This window comes from Drosophila melanogaster, chromosome X (genome assembly GCF_000001215.4).
Source record: "Drosophila melanogaster chromosome X".
NCBI lineage: Eukaryota > Metazoa > Arthropoda > Insecta > Diptera > Drosophilidae > Drosophila > Drosophila melanogaster.
The window spans coordinates 8353876-8369844 of NC_004354.4; the positions used below are offsets into that span (position 1 = coordinate 8353876).

Below are 15969 nucleotides of genomic sequence, written 5' to 3' on the forward strand. Positions count from 1 at the left end.
ACTGCACTAAACATGCCTCGGAATTTCGTGCATCAGCGCACAAAGGCGGCGCAAAAGGGGGTCGGCTACAAAAAAAAAAAAAAAAATAACGGAAAAAGACTCGAAAAACGGGGGCAGCTCTGCTGAAATTGAGAACAGAGTCACCAACCAAATGCGCAAAAACACAGAGCAAACAATAGTCGTAGTACCAAAAAGGATATCACTTCATAAAACATAAGTTCAACTAGCTACAAAGCAAACTTAAAATGCGAGGTAAACGCGGAAATGCCGAGGATAAATCAAACAAAACCATATACATTGTAACCGATTCAGTTAGCTAACAAAATTTCAAAATGCAATAAAGCGCAAACCAGAAATGCCAAAGAGAATCCAATTCGATGGCATCTTCAGACCGAGAGTTCCAACCTGAAAGCGATCCCCATCGCAATCTCGCAATCGCAATCCCAATCCCAATCACTTGGTCACCTGCTCAAAGGAATGCAAGCGTGTCCAGGTGTGCGTCGAGCAGTATGCAATACATTTTTATGTCTGCAGATGTGACAACAGAAGGTGGTGGGCGCCACTGGGGGCGTGGCCAGTTGCACCGTGAGTGATATATGTCCGTCCACCTGTTAGTGTCACCTGAACGACGGTGCACGAAGGCAAGACACAATGCCAAAGTAAATAAAAATCCAAACTAAATTGATTTTTTTTTTTAGAATACACTTAAAGAACTTATGCACCTTGAAACACAAATTATGTGTTAAAAGAATTTAATAATTAAATATATACATACATATTCGATTGAATAGTGGATCGTGTTTGTATAAAACTAGCTTTTTAATATCTGTACGTTTATTATTTCAACACTAAGCGTATATTCCTTGCGCTTGATTTTTGTTATTTTTTTTCTGGGGAATTTTCATCGAAAACACAGCGTATTTTGGTGCAACGTGCCACGCCCAGATGATACCACAAGCGGCTATTGTTGTTGTCATACTTTCCTTTTAATTTATCAGCATATGAAAATCTGCAACTGCAACTGAAAGCGACGTTGCAGCAGCTGGAAAGCGACAACCCCCTCCCACCCCCCTCGAATTGCAGATTTTCCATGCAAATTTAGGTTTGTTTGGCTCGGTCAGTAGTGGCATACAGCATTTTCCAAGGATGGCCACCACAAAACTTGGCAATTTGATCTGGATAAATGGCGCTCAGTCAAAGGGAAGAGTTTCGCTTTCCTTCCCTTTCTATCCATTCTTTTGGTTTTTTTTTTTTTTTTGTCTTAAACCATTTTTCATTTTCGGTGCGCGCTGACAGTTTCCCTGGAGAAAACGAAAGTGAAAGTGAAAGTAGGTGGGGTTGCTTCAAAATTCAACAAGAGAAATGCGTGAGCGGCAAATGAGTCGCACCTGGGAAATGGGGGAAAGCGGTGAAAGTCAGTGTGAATAAATGCATGAAATGAATGAGTAAATAGCTCGAATGACTAACTGCGGCATTTTCCACCCAAGACATTTTCCACCCACCATTGTTCGGGGCATTTGCTCGATTTACTAAATTACTAGGACCAGGATGCCAGGATGGTGTCGACAACCAGTCGGCAAGATAGAGATAAATCCAGATGTACATGGAGTAATTGGGGCTCTGGACGAGTTGGTTATCCTGCGAAAAAGGGTCCAAGTCGGAAAATGGCCAAATAATTTATGGCTAAATGTAATAGCACTTTTATAGTTGTGTGGCCAATTGATTGAAACTTTAGTGAATTGGTATTTTGTCTATGCACACTTGGAGAAATAAAGCTGTGCTTTCACAAAAGGATATGCAATAATTGGAATTAGAATGAATTGAATAATATTTTAAGGCATTTGGAATAGTCAGAAAACCAATGTTTGCTGCCCAATTAAATGGGACGCGAATTAAATACGAATAAATATGAAAACTTTACCGAAATCTCTTCCAAGTCAAATCGTAATTTAAATGCCTGCAACATTTCTGGCCCCATAAAATGAGCGTTTGAATCAACCAACCGTGTGCTGCCCAACTTTTCCCCCACAACAAAACCCCCATCGAATATCATCTTAATAAATCAGAGATTCTTCCACACTAACCAGTATAATCTGGCAATTCAGCTGATCCCAGAATAAAACTAATATCCCTGGCTTTTTCCAACACAACATTTGGCTGGGCGAAAAAACCACCCCGCCCCCTCCAAGCAAATGGTGCGTTCAAAAACAAAAAAAAAAAAAAGGAATGCGAATAGGGAAAGGAAAAAGGTGTGAAAATTCTGGGAACACACAGCAATCGGAGAGAAGGACGTGCGTGCAAGTGAGATAGTGGATGGAATGTCCTTTGGCATTCGAAAATGGCATTATCAAAATTTACATACACGCATATCCTGATTATCCCTTAAGCATGAATTATTGAAAGCGTAAATACCAAAACACGGCCGACAGTCGACAGCCGAGAGAAGGAATATAAACAACAACAACAACAACAACAACAGCAACAAAGGCAGTAACAACAACAACAATGAGAGATTCGGGACAACAATGCGACAGAAGTTCCTCGTGAGTGGCTTTTTAGGGATGCTGATAATGATAATGATAATGATTATGATGCTGATGATGACGATGTGTAGAGCAAGTTACATCCAAGGATGGGGCAAACTCAGCCAGACGACGGCTTAATTTTCACATGACAAACAAAAAAAGACAAGCTGAGTGGAGACATTTTGAATGGCAACTCAAGCTAAATAAGACAACAAATTTCACACACACACAAAAAAAAAACAATAAAAATATGAAAAAAAAAGCTGAAACAGAAACAGGTTGAGTGCGGATTCTAAAGTGGGCTGAATGGCTAAGAAATATATACATACATATGGTGTGCACATACATATGGGAAAAGGGGTAGAGTGGACCAAAAAAGAGGAGACGGGTAAGTGATGAGGTGCGATGATGCGTAGAATGTTGGACGAGCAGTTAAGCGAAGAGCCTAAGACAACACAATTGAATCGAGTCAACGAGGGTCACATCAAATCTATTCAAATAAATATAAAATAATATATCAGAAATATATAACATTCAAAGGAAACCTTAAGTTATTCTTGGCATGTTAGTAATTTTAGTAACGAAGATATTTGACTTGATGAAAATGACTAAGTGAATGCAATATGCATTCAAAAGTATGTTAATCAAAGGTTATTATTTACATTTATTGCAAAATGCTAATATACCATATGAGTAAATACGAAAGTCTTCGATTGCCCCTCGGCCCGCATTTAGGCAAATACACTCGCACTCACACTTGAACACAATCACTCACACGCACACGGGCAGGACTCACTCACTTGGATAAATGTGTCTACAACTGCAGATAGCTTTGGCTGTATGTGTGTGTGTGTGCGTGTGAGTGTTTGTTTATTTGTCTTTCCATGTGTATCTGTGTGCGTGGTTCAACATCCTTTGGCGCCCGTTCCGGGATATGTCAGGAAAATCCTGTTAAAAGTTTGCCATAAATCCTATTTACATATTTTCATCTGCTGCGGCTCAAAAAGAGTTGCGAGAACATGTCTTGGCCACGCCCCCACCCACATGGCATGTATGGGCGGTGCAAAAGGACGAGGTCGAAAAGAAAATAGTCATATCAATTGTTTAGGCAAATAAATCATAAGACTTCCTAAAAACCATCATCTTTGCTTTAGGCACAGAGAAAAATAAACAAAGCATAATCCTCACAATCCTCATGAAATACATAATTTTCAATATTCTATCTTTGAATTTGAAATTTTTTAAACATTTTCCCGAAAATCAGTTTGCTGAACTTAAAAATAACATTTTAGGGTGCACATTTGTACTTTCTGGTCAAGTTAGTGCACTATTTTTTCAGTGCATTTCTTCGTTCCAGCCGCTGACCTCGTTTCTCGTTTTCCCCATATCCCTGACCATGGTCGCTTTCCCGACTTCCTTCCTTCCATCGCCTCATCCTTGCGGAGGCCATTCAGCATTTCAGCTTCGATTAATGTTGCCAAAAAAAAACCGGGCATCTGGGAAGAGCTGAGATGTCTGGCTGAGAGAGAGTTGCCATTGTTCGCCGCACTTTTGTCTACCAAATCATCGGGCTGCGATTCGCTTTCAAGGATAGTCGCAAGAAAAGTCAAAAGTCATTCCCCCAAATGCTCCAAACTCATTCCGTTTTCGAAAGCCCCAAGAGACACCTATATTCAGGCACGTAGAATAGGCAAAATGTATAGACAACCTCTACTATTTATATTTTAATAATATATTTGAAGTAATTAGGCAAGTATATGCAAGTAAGTTCTTGTGTGTAATATTGTATCTGCAGTTATTGTATCTTTTTTTCTTTGCAAAGGTCTATTATCTTGAACACGGCTGTATGCATATACTTAGTATCTGCTTAATCCTTGGCCAGTGGTCGCATTTGTTATGCTAAGGATTCATTTTTGCATATGCTTCTTAGTCTCATCCGAACCGAGATTCCTCGCATTAGTCTTGGGCACCGTCTCAGCGCCAGTCGCTTATCCTTAGTAAATATCCTTGGCAAATACATTTTGAATAATTGTCCTGGACATTGGACGCTGGACACTGGACTGTGTGTGTGTGTGTGTGTGTCAAGGAAAATCCTTTTCCGACGAACTCAAATTCAAATGACTGTAAATGGCACAATCCTTATGCATATTTCATAGTTCCCTCGCTCCTTTTGTTGTGTCGATGTGCAAATGTTTGCTTTCACTTTCCTTTGTCCTTTTTCCGGGGTCTTAAGAGGCTGAGCCGAATTTGTTTAATCGACAAATTTGTGCACAACTCATTCTAATTCTAATGTGTACATTTGAAAGTAAAAAAAAAATTAGTTAATTCTCGCATTTGGTAAAACTGTCAATTTTTTTAGCAAGTTTTCTGTTTGAACGTGTAATCTTATGATTAAACTAACAAATTATTCACAAAGTGACAGGAAGTCGTAAGCGTAAGCACACACCACAGCCAATATCCAAAACTATAGAAAAAATGATTTTTTGTTTGCAAAATCACTTAAATTATTTAAGCAGCGCGTTAAAAAGTTTCTTTTTTCTGATAGACTCTGCCACACAAATTGACTTTATAAAAAATTAACATACATGCATAACAAACAATGCAAACACATAAACTAACAAATATGGGTTAAAAATGTGCATCATCTGTTTGATTTACATGCTGAAAAATCGTCCAGGAATTGTTGGTAAATGAATAAATAAATAACCGGAACGTTGCAAATGCGCCCAGCCAATTTTTTCACCTGCCCCCCAGGTGGCGGTGGGAAAATGAACCTTTATCACATTAAAGGAGCTCAGTGGCATCTTACATATGCTACCCGCAAACAAGCCTATATAAATCGTCAGTTGTCAGTGGCAGGCATTAGCTCAACACAACTCAACTCAATTCATCTCATCTCATCGCATCTCGCCTCATCTCATCTCTTCAGTTTTCATTCACGTTGCGTATACGCAACGTATGCCCCCCTGGAGCGAAAATGACTACCCGTGGCTTTCTTTCCCCTTCCCCTTCCCCTTCCTTCCCTTTGCTTTACTTAATCTTTCTTCGCTTTTTTCGATAGCGACAGCTGGCAGATTGAATCGATGACGGGTAAATCTTTACTTTTCCCGTATGTTTTTCAGCTAGAACAAAACTCAATTAACATTCGAGAGGATAAACTGTTGAGGAGACAACAAAGTCAAAGAGCCGAGCACACATGCACTTCAAAAGCGACCAAAAACGAAGCGACACTTTTTAGTGCAACTCTGTTGACCATAAAAAAAAAAGGAAAATAAAAAGAGGAGGAGGAGGAGGGAAAAAAGGCGGAGCATTTGACTGCATTGGTAATTGAAGAGGAAATGGTAATGAAAGCGGGCGGCAGCCCAAAAGAGGGGCGGGGCTGGTTGGCTAAAGAGTGCCGACAAAGTCGCCTTATTGTGTGGCACATTGTTAACTTTTGCCGCAGCTCGGAAAAGTGGACGGGCAAAATGGTTCGGAAAATCGGGTGGAAAATTGGGTGGCATATGTGTACATACATGAGAGCGCTGTCACTCGCTCAGATCGAAAAATGCAGCGAACACAATGTGTCTATAAAACAATCTTTTGATGCAACAAAAGTATTTGCATATCCGACTATTAGGTATATTTTTAAACTGTCCAACAACGGATATGTGCATAATTTAATAAATGCATTTAAATTAAAGTTTCATTTTCAACCCATAAACCTATGGCAACCATCAGTCTTTCACTGCATATCTTCGCTATTTAGCTGGGAACCAAATTAAACAAATAGAAGTCAAAAAAGCCGAAAAATCACTGCCACTGACACTGGTGACAAATGGGAAACTATAGTGTGTGTGTGTGTGTGCGAGTGTGTGGTGTGTGCGCAGCCAGATAAAATGACAAATTTACAAACAAATGAATGTCCAAAAAGCAGAAAAGCAGAGCAAATAAAATCAAATAACAAGGGAATATCAAGACGAAAGCCAAAAAGCAAATTAAGAAATATATGTTCGAACAGAAACTGATTAAACACCGGTGACAAACAGATGCACAAATATTTGTGGATATTTTCTGAGTTTGTGAACTGAGCAAATGTTTGCGCCAGTTGTTCAAATATTTGAACAGTTTTATATATTTAATTTAAAATCAAATACATTGCAAATAGTTCAAGCGCAACCAGCAACGAAATTCTGATTGCTTTTACTAAGACATAAAAATTGTTGTAATTTTCAAACGGGGATTTTCGCAATAAGGAAATAACATTTGGGCCTTACTCCGATATTTTCGAATTTTCATCATGTAAAATCTCTGTACCATAAAAATACTTAATCCGTTGAGTTAAATTAGCTTTTTCAATGGGTTCTTCTCGACTTTTTTTTTTTGCGTTTTTGCAAAAAGAAGCAACTTACGCAAGTGGAAAATGCGCCAAGCTTATTATTTAAAATTTTCCCCTTAAAAAATGAAGAAAATACACACGCACGTCCCGCACACACACACACACACACACGCAGCCACTCACACACATACAAAGACTAAGGGAACCATCGTCATCATCGCAAATCTCAAAATGCTTCCTGCGGCTTTTTTCGAGGAATTTTCAGTGCTATTAAAAAGTTTACGCGAATCAGGAAAAACGGCCAACGAAGCAGCAAAAGGGAAGTGAAAATGCTAGCGAATGAGTGGGGAGGGGGAGGGGTTGGGATGGGTGCCAGCAGCCAGGCAGGAAGTAACAAAAAAATGAATTTATATATATTTATTATAATTTTTTATTTTACGCATTTTGTGCGTTGACTGTGGTAGGCCAACAAAAAAAAAAAAAACAAAAAATGAAAGAGAAGGGAATGGTGGGGAAAATTCTTCCCCCAACCAGCAGGAGAGTAAAATGAGGAAAACACATTGAAAACCGCACGGAAAGTGCGAAATTTGAGCAGGAAGAAGCAGGAGGAGTGGGAAAAGCAGGACGAACGGAAGAAGGACAAGGGCACAGCTGCCAGGGTCGATGGAAAAGTTTCAAGTAAGAGATAAATTAAAAAATATATAATATTTAAATGGTACAATATAAACTAATAGCACAGATATGCGAAAAGTAAACAAATATTAGCTCATCAAATACAAATATAAAGACAGCTATTAAAGTTCCTGGGAAAAGTTATTTAGAATCTAATCGGAAAACTGCTGAATGGACCCTCGCTGTAAGCTAATTGGCGCCACAAATAGGCCTCCTGCCCCTCACTCCTTATCTCTCCTTCTAGGCATTCATATTTATTTTTATTAGCCAGCCACTCTTTGTTTTGCCATCGCACAGTTTTTCACAGTTTTCACACATTTTTCACTTCGCTCCTTTTACTTTTGCCACGTTTTATTTCTATTTTTTTTTTTTTTTTGTTGCTGTTGTTGCTGTTTTTTGCATTGTTTTGTGCGGCAGCAATTAAAAATTGTTTTTTTTTATGAGCAAACAAAAATTTTTGTTTACAACAAACAACAATAAAGCGGTAATAAAAAATCATAAAATGGCCGGCGCCAGGAAGCAAGAAACAAGCGAAAAAGTGCTAATTGGTTAATTGTGTGTGTGAGCGAGGAAAACCGGTGCACCTGTATTCGTGATGTGCTTTTGTGTGTGTGTGTGTGTGTGTAAGTTTCAGTTTCGCGCTCAATAATTCAGATCCTTAAATTGACCGCCGCACAAAGGGGAGCAATACAAAATATAAAAAATAAAAGGACTGAGGCACTTAAAAAATTTGTCTACAATTTAAAGTTGTCGTCCTGTGTATATTTCCCGTTCGTTTGTTCGTTCGTTCGTTCGCTTGTTTCTTTTTTAATCCTTTTTGCGCTTCGAAAGGCGCCAGCTGCAATGCAGACAAAACAGGGCCACGCCCACAGCCAGATCCCCGGATCCGGATCCAGATCCAAGTGGCGCTTGTTAGTTTAAACTGATTTGCAATGTTTGACATGGGCCATAAAAAGCAACGAGGCAAACGACAAGGACGACAAGGATAGCGGTGAGATGGAGATAGCACAAGGAGCGGGCCGAAGAAGAACAAGAAGAAGAAGGACATTAGACCACTCGCCCAGGTCGCCACACTGAGCGAAAATGCGATGTCAATTGTCTTTCAATTCAAAGAGGAAAGCACAGCGGATTGCAGATTGCATACATAGTATAAATGAAAGTAGATTAATAATGTTATTGTATTTTGTTTGTGACAAATGTAGAATGTAAACGACTGGCTTTTTGATTAAATTAATTAATTAAGTTAAGTGAGGAATTCTCTCTGATTAAATCAGCTTAAATACCAAATGTGTGTGCAAGTGAAAATGTCTGCACTTACTGGATGTTATATATTTAATTAAGCAAAAATGTAATTGCCATTGATTGCATTGATTACTATTTTGCTAATTTTTGCGCCAGTGTTTTTTGCCTACGTTTGATAGCCTGGCCTTTTGGCATTTCTAGGCCACCCTTGGGCTTTGTTTTGAGCACAAAATTTTCAGCGAGTTGTCAGGAAGGGTCCTGCTCTTGGCCATTTCAATAATCTCTTCATTTGGCCGGGGCCACAACGATTTTTTCCATGTTAACATTTTATTCGCCTGACACAATGGGGCGTATGAGCAACGTGGCCATCGAATCCACCCCCATCCACGTTGCTCATACGCCCCATTGTGCTGAAACTCGGACCGAAAACCATAACAATGGCGAAACGAGAGCCACATTCTAAATGCTAAGTTCATTCATTCATTCATTCACTCATTCATTCATTCATTCATTCATTCATTCTGCACAGAGAAACACAGACACCGACACACATTCGCTTGTTTTTCGGCAACAATTAAAACGATTTAAATGCAAAACAGTCAACGCCAGAAGAGCACAGCCCCAAGTGGGTCATCTGCTGGCCGACACTGTATTAGCCAATTTCTGCATATCTGTATTTCTGCATTTCTGTAGTCCTGTAGCGCCACGATTGCCCTCGATATGGAAAAGGAATGGCCATAGCACAAAAGTCAACTGGCTAATGCAGTTGGACCAGCATTGAAAATACATAGATCGCAATGCATCTCAGTTGATTAGAACACCGGAATGTATTCAATAAAACAAAGTCCGGCTCATTTAGTGCTAGGCAATCGTAAGCAATGCTCAATAAAATTGAGTCTATATAAAATATGATTCTTATTTTAACGCATTAATGCGTAGTAGCAAGTATTTTGGTATGACTTGTTAACTTATGATTATTATTATTTAAAGAGATAAAATCGTTGCGCCTTCATTCACTGCTAACCAAAAAAAAAACCCACAAAGGCAAAGAGCTGCGAAAGAACACTTCACTCACTTAAGTAAACTTGGCTTAATTACTTTTCGCTCGGCTTTTCCATCTTACCAAACGAATAATAAACATCAATTTCGTTTTCGTTTTCATGTCAAATGAAGGGTGCGAAAAGTGGCGCTGGATTTTGGCATTCGGGCACTAATTCAACATTTAATCAGTTCGTTTAATTTCCATGCACAAATCGCTATTTGTTGTTAGTTGGTCACAGTTCGGGAGCTTTCGTTTGGCCCTTGACTTTTACCATCCCCCCTCTCCACCCACTGCCAATCATCCGCATTTTCGCTCGACATTTTCCCCCGCATTTAACCCGATTTTCCCTCGCTTTTCCCACGACACCATGTTTTAGTGTGCGAATGGCTTTTGTTTGATTCCGTTTGGCATTGCCATCGTTGTTATTGTTGTTGCATTTAATTAAAAGCCCCGAATGTAGATTGAAGATGGTCGGAGTGGCAAATGTAGAATGGAGAATTCAGATATTTCAGAGATTTCATGGCGAAGAGTGGCGGATGTAGAACGCCGAATGGCGAACAATAGCAACAAACTGGCTGAAATGAATAAATATAGGCGCATTCGCTGTTTTGGCCACAACAGCAGCAGGAATGCAGGGTAAACGATTGTTTAGATATTTCAAAATGTATTTATCATGAAAATAACAACAAAGGGTAGAACCATAGCTCATTGCGATTCAACACTATTCTTTAATTTATACTGTTCGAATATTATTAACCATTAACTTGAAAACGAATTCGCTTTGAAGAGCAGCTAATTTTTGTTAGTGTAGCAATAACAACAGCAACAATGGCATTTCCACTCCCACTGGAGCCATTCATGTCACACACAAGCGCGTAAACACGCACACACCGACACTTATTTTGCCTCGCACAAACACCAACACACACACACACACTCACACGCACACGCACATTTCGTAATCGCTCAAAATTGTTTGGCAAACATTTTAAATATTTTCTATTGCATACGCACAGGGGCAATTCTTAAAAGTTTTCCCATAAAATAGGAATAAACGCTACGTGTGGGCTAATTCAATTGAAAAGCCTGGGCGTGGTCATTGTTTTCGAAGAAAATATTCATTTTAGTTGTTTTGTATGAGGATTGAATTGAAATGATACGTGTTCAAAAGAAAGGTAGTTGATGATTACAAACACTACACTTGTACTCTAAATGCATTGTTTAATTTTTCGTGATCTGAATCTTCATACAGTGGAAGAGCAGATCTCCAGGCACACCAGCAGATATAGTGATAGACTAAGACGACACCACAGTATACTTGCTAGACGCTTACTCCCTGCTAGGCCTCTAAGGAGATTAAAAAGGAAGGGTTTCGCCAAAACACTTGGACAACCCTAAAGACCCCCTCGAAATATGAGACAAAGTTGTAAGTCCTCACATGATTAGTGAGAGGTTTGGTTTTATCTTTTATATGTTAATTGCGCTGTTATGTTACTGTTATTGCATTGTATTGATTCATCGCTTCTAAATAAATAAATATATAGTAAAAAAAAAAAAAAAATTGTTTAATTGATTCTCTGGGATCAATAATCGATAGAAAATAATGTAATAATGGCACTGAATAGTTGAACTGACCTATCCCGATCTTAAATATTTATAGTATGCATATTTAGAAATCTACACATATGTTTTTATCCCCTTTTTCAACTCTTTGCAACGTGGCTTAGCCCACATTTGGCTGCCTCGTTGCAAAAGGCGCATATTTGCCTAGCCCAAGAAACAAGACATTAACTTTGATCCTAATGCTAATCTTACCTTGGCACAAAAAGTATTTCGCCCGATGCTGCTATAGTGGTAGTGATAGCGGTAGTGGTAGTGGTGTCGCCGCACCCACACACGCACACACGCACACAGACCCAGGAGGTCCTTCGCACGGACAGGGGCTCGCTTCCTTGTTTTGGTTCCTGTTGGCTTCCTCGAACTTTAGCTTTCAATCTGCATTCGGTTCCTTCGGCTAACTGGCACACCTTTTTTTATTCGGAATTTTCCAATATTTGTTTTGAAGTTTCAGCCTTGGTTTTATTTTTATTGAATTCGTTTGGTTTTGGAACATTAAAAAAAAGAGCAAAAAAAAGAAGTTGTGGGTTGGTCTCGCTCTCAGCTGAACTTAAAAGAAAAATAAACGAAAAGCATAGTAAAATATGGAACAAATGCCTTTAACTAAATTGTTAATAAATCAAGCTCGACTTAAGCCTTTCTGCCTCAACTAAGAACTTTAATTACAAATCTCTGCTCGTTGCCAAAACTTTCGCATAACCACAAATCATTGATAAATAGTTAAGACCATATCTGGCATTGTCACGTTTCGTAAAAAAAAAAATAATAACCACGACGCTTTTGCTGGCAATCAACAAGTTGTAACTTTTGACGGGAATTCCCCTTTTCAATTTATTATTACGAAACATTGCATGTCAATTGATTTCTAATTCCCCTTGGCTGTGTTTTGCCTTGGCAGCTCGCAAATAAAATCTCTCTTTTAGTTTGGCGCGACCTCCGCAATGACCGTGTAACAATTTCGGTTTTCTTTGCCCCCTTCTTTTTCTTTCGTTTTTTTTTTTCTTCCACCCCATTTTCTTATTTTTAAACCATTTCTCCTTTTTCTTTCTTTATTTCACCAAGAAGTCGCGCGCTTTTTTTCGGGTTTTTGTCTTTCTCGAAGTGTGACGTTTTCCAACAAAAATTTCATTTACTTTTATTAAGCATTTGGGTTAGGTAATTTTCTAGCCTTAAAATAGCAACACACGCACACACACACACACACAGTTGCGCTTACAAATGGCCAACTTATGTAAGCGTTTTGTGCGCGTTTTGCCCGCGTTTCGGGCGCTGTTTTATCCGCCAAAAGCGACAAAGTTGCAACTAAAAATTTGTTAACCCCACAAACTCGCAGCCCGTTTGCCCAGCTGTTCTGTTTTGTTTATCGCGGCTATATATTATTATTTGTTTTTTTTTTTTTCTCTTCCCTGATTGCCTGGCACAAGAAAGTGGATTCAAACGGTAAAGCTAGCATTATAAATAATTATAAACAACAAAGTGGAGAATGCAAAAAAAAAATAACGGTAAACCTACAGCTGAGGCGGTCACATGCGCGACACAGACACAACACACCAACACACGCTCACACGCAGACAGTCAGACGAAAAGGGGGCGGGGCGGCGAAGGCGGAGGCGGCGGGACGACGGCAACAACAAAATAACGCAAAAAAAAACAGAGAGCCAGCAACAACAACAATACGACAACAACCGACGACGACGGCGGCGACAACAACAACGACAATCAACGAGAAACAACGGGAAACAACGAGACAAGCGACAACCGACTTTCGACTTTCGACGACAACAACAACAATTGGCGACTTTAGCGCGTTTTTTGTGCTGCTTGCTTGGTTATTTTTCGGGTAACTCTCTCTCTCTCTCGAAGCGAAACGCGTGCCGTCAGCGCTGAGTCCTGTTTCATACTGTTTTTGATCAGCCACGCATTCTGCCAACGGATGCTGTTCTGTTACGTTCCGTTAGGTTCTGTTACTTCTGCTGCGCTACTGTTGTTCTGCTCTGCTGCTGTGGCTCGCACTGTGTGGAAGCCACTGTTACTGTTAGGCGCTTGCTGCGGCACAGAAATATCCCGTTCTGTTAAAATTTCCCTGGCATGCGCAGCACTGTGTGACTCCTTTTTTTTATGCTTTTGGTCGAATGCAGAATGCAGTTTTTCAATGCCAGCCGGCCAACGTTGCGGATGCGTAATGTGCAGCGGGAAGGGGTAACGGAGCTCTATTCGAAATTTGTCAAAATTATTACTGCTGATTGCAAATTTAGCCAAATGCATATGTATTAAGAAATCTTTGTTATTCCGTTTTAGTTCTAAAATTTGTACAGCACTTAAGACATTTTTATTTTTGAATATTTATTTATTTACTTGGTTGTCCATTAAAAGAAATGATAGAATATTGACGCATTCCATTCAAATTGCTTTACTGCAATTGAGGAGGAAATTTGCCGATGAACTTTCTAATTAAACCGTTATGCTTTGGTAAGCATCTGCTGAGTGAAGTTTACGCATCTATTTCAGCCAATAAGGTAAGTGGCAATTGACAGTCATTAATGCTAACCGCAGTTAGCCACAATTATGCCAGCTGGAGCAAATCAATTTATTTATGAAAATTTCGAGGCAGTGCGCCATGTGCAGTTTGCAGTCTGAAGTCTGCAGTCGAGGGTCCTTCGTCCTTCGTCCTGCATTGCACACGTGCATGGCATTAATGCAAATGAGCAGGATGCTGAATGGAGGATGGAGGATGGAGAATGGTGGATGCTGGATGTTGGATACGGAACGGTGGCTCCTGGCATACACACATACATACATACATATGTACATATGTACGTACTGCTGCGAGTGCGGAACGCTCGACTTGAGGCCAAATTGAATTATGTTGGATGCCAGAAAGGTTAATGAAAGAGAGCGCCATACTTGCACCCGGATGCGGACACATCCACGGATTTGGATCCGGATTCGGATACGGATTCAGATTCGGTGACGTCGACGGTGTCGGTGTCGAGCTACGTATTCAGAATTCAAGCTGAATGAATTGTGATGAAGCACCCACCCACCAAGCTGTTGGTTGCACCACCAACAAAATGCTGTCGAGGGGCCACTGAGATGACCACATATAGATGTGGTCAAACACTGCGAGAAATTGCTGCTAATCAAGTACTTTATATTATATTCATAACATTGGTTCATTAATAGCAAATTTTATAAATAAGTTAAAGTCAAAGTTGAATAAATAATACTTTTAAGCGCACTTATTACATTCCAAACGTTTTTCTCAGTGTAGGTGCGAAAACACTGGACATTGGCGAGTGTCGACTGTCGGTTGCTGCTGGTGGTTAGACTGCATGCAAATTGATGCTTTTTGTGTTGCACTCTGCATTATCTTGGTCTGGATCTGGTTCTCGGTTTCGGTTTGGGATTGGGATTGGGATTGGGATTGGGGCTGGTCGATGGATTCGTTTTGGGTTGGGTCTTGCCCTGGACCTGCAACTCTGTACTCCAAATTCGGAAGGTTAGAAATGTGTTGCAGTGTAATGGCCAGTAATGTGAGGCGGACCAACAACTGGAAACTAAAGCTAACGATGACTGACAATGTTTTTAGCCTGACACAAGCAAGGGAATACCTACTTATGTGGCCAAAGGATATCTTCCTAAGAGCTCTGGTTGACTTCATTACGGGCTTGTAGTTTTCACTTCATCTAATTGCATTTCCAGTTTACCTGTCATTTAATTAATACTACCTAAAAGGTTTACATTTATTTATACAAATCAAACAACTACCAAAGTTACTCATACCGCTAAAGACTTGAAGAAGGCTTTTGACAAAAATTGAAATAATTTCTATGCGTATTTTTATCATAACTTTGGACATAATGATCAAATAGATGAAAAAATAACTGTTTTGAGCAGCTAATTACCAATGCTAACGAACCCTATAACTTTTTAACGCATTTAGGAAAATTCATTTTAAGATGAATTTTTGCATTTTTTGAAAGGGATACTAATTTGCCAAAAATGGCATAAAATTAAATTTCCCAAATTTAAATCCAGATCGATTGGGATTTAAGAAACAAACTCAACGAGGTATGACATTCCATATTTGGACCATTATTTAAAATGCTGTGCTAAAATTACCGATTATTTATTTTACAAAAAATCAGGAAAACGATTTTTAGACAAAAGTTCAATATTTAATATGGGTTTTTTGGGTATAACTTGACTAAAAATGGCCACACAACCAAAATAATAACAGTTTTGTGCTCCTAATTACCAATACTAACCATCCCTATCACTTTTGGAAGGACTTTGAAAAATTAATTTTTTGCCAAATTTTCGCATTTTTTGTAAGGGGTAACATCATCAAAATTTGCAAAAAATTGAAAAAACCTAGATTTCCCAAATTTGGATGCAAATCGATTGGGATTTAAGAAACAAACTCAACGAGGTATGACATTCCATATTTGGGCCATTATTTCGAATTATATGTTTAAAATACTGATTATTTCATAAATCAGAGCAACAAAGATTTTTCAAAAATATCATTAGACCACTTGATTGGTATCACA

At 39.2% G+C, this 15969-nt stretch overlaps 1 protein-coding gene across 2 annotated transcripts in view, besides 1 other annotated feature; it reads right to left on the minus strand.

The window, feature by feature from the left end:
* The window catches only part of nAChRalpha3 (nicotinic Acetylcholine Receptor alpha3), a 90970-nt gene extending 77676 nt beyond the window's left edge, over nt 1–13294 (minus strand). For both annotated transcript variants that reach the window (NM_001298086.1, NM_080340.4), the window contains exons 1-2: nt 12929–13294; nt 11615–11871 (exon numbers count right to left, since the gene is read on the minus strand). The gene's annotated coding sequence lies outside the window, so the exon portion shown is untranslated. The remainder of the gene's footprint in view (nt 1–11614; nt 11872–12928) is intronic.
* Nucleotides 11030–11360: a mobile genetic element.
* Nucleotides 13295–15969: the final 2675 nt, after the last annotated feature.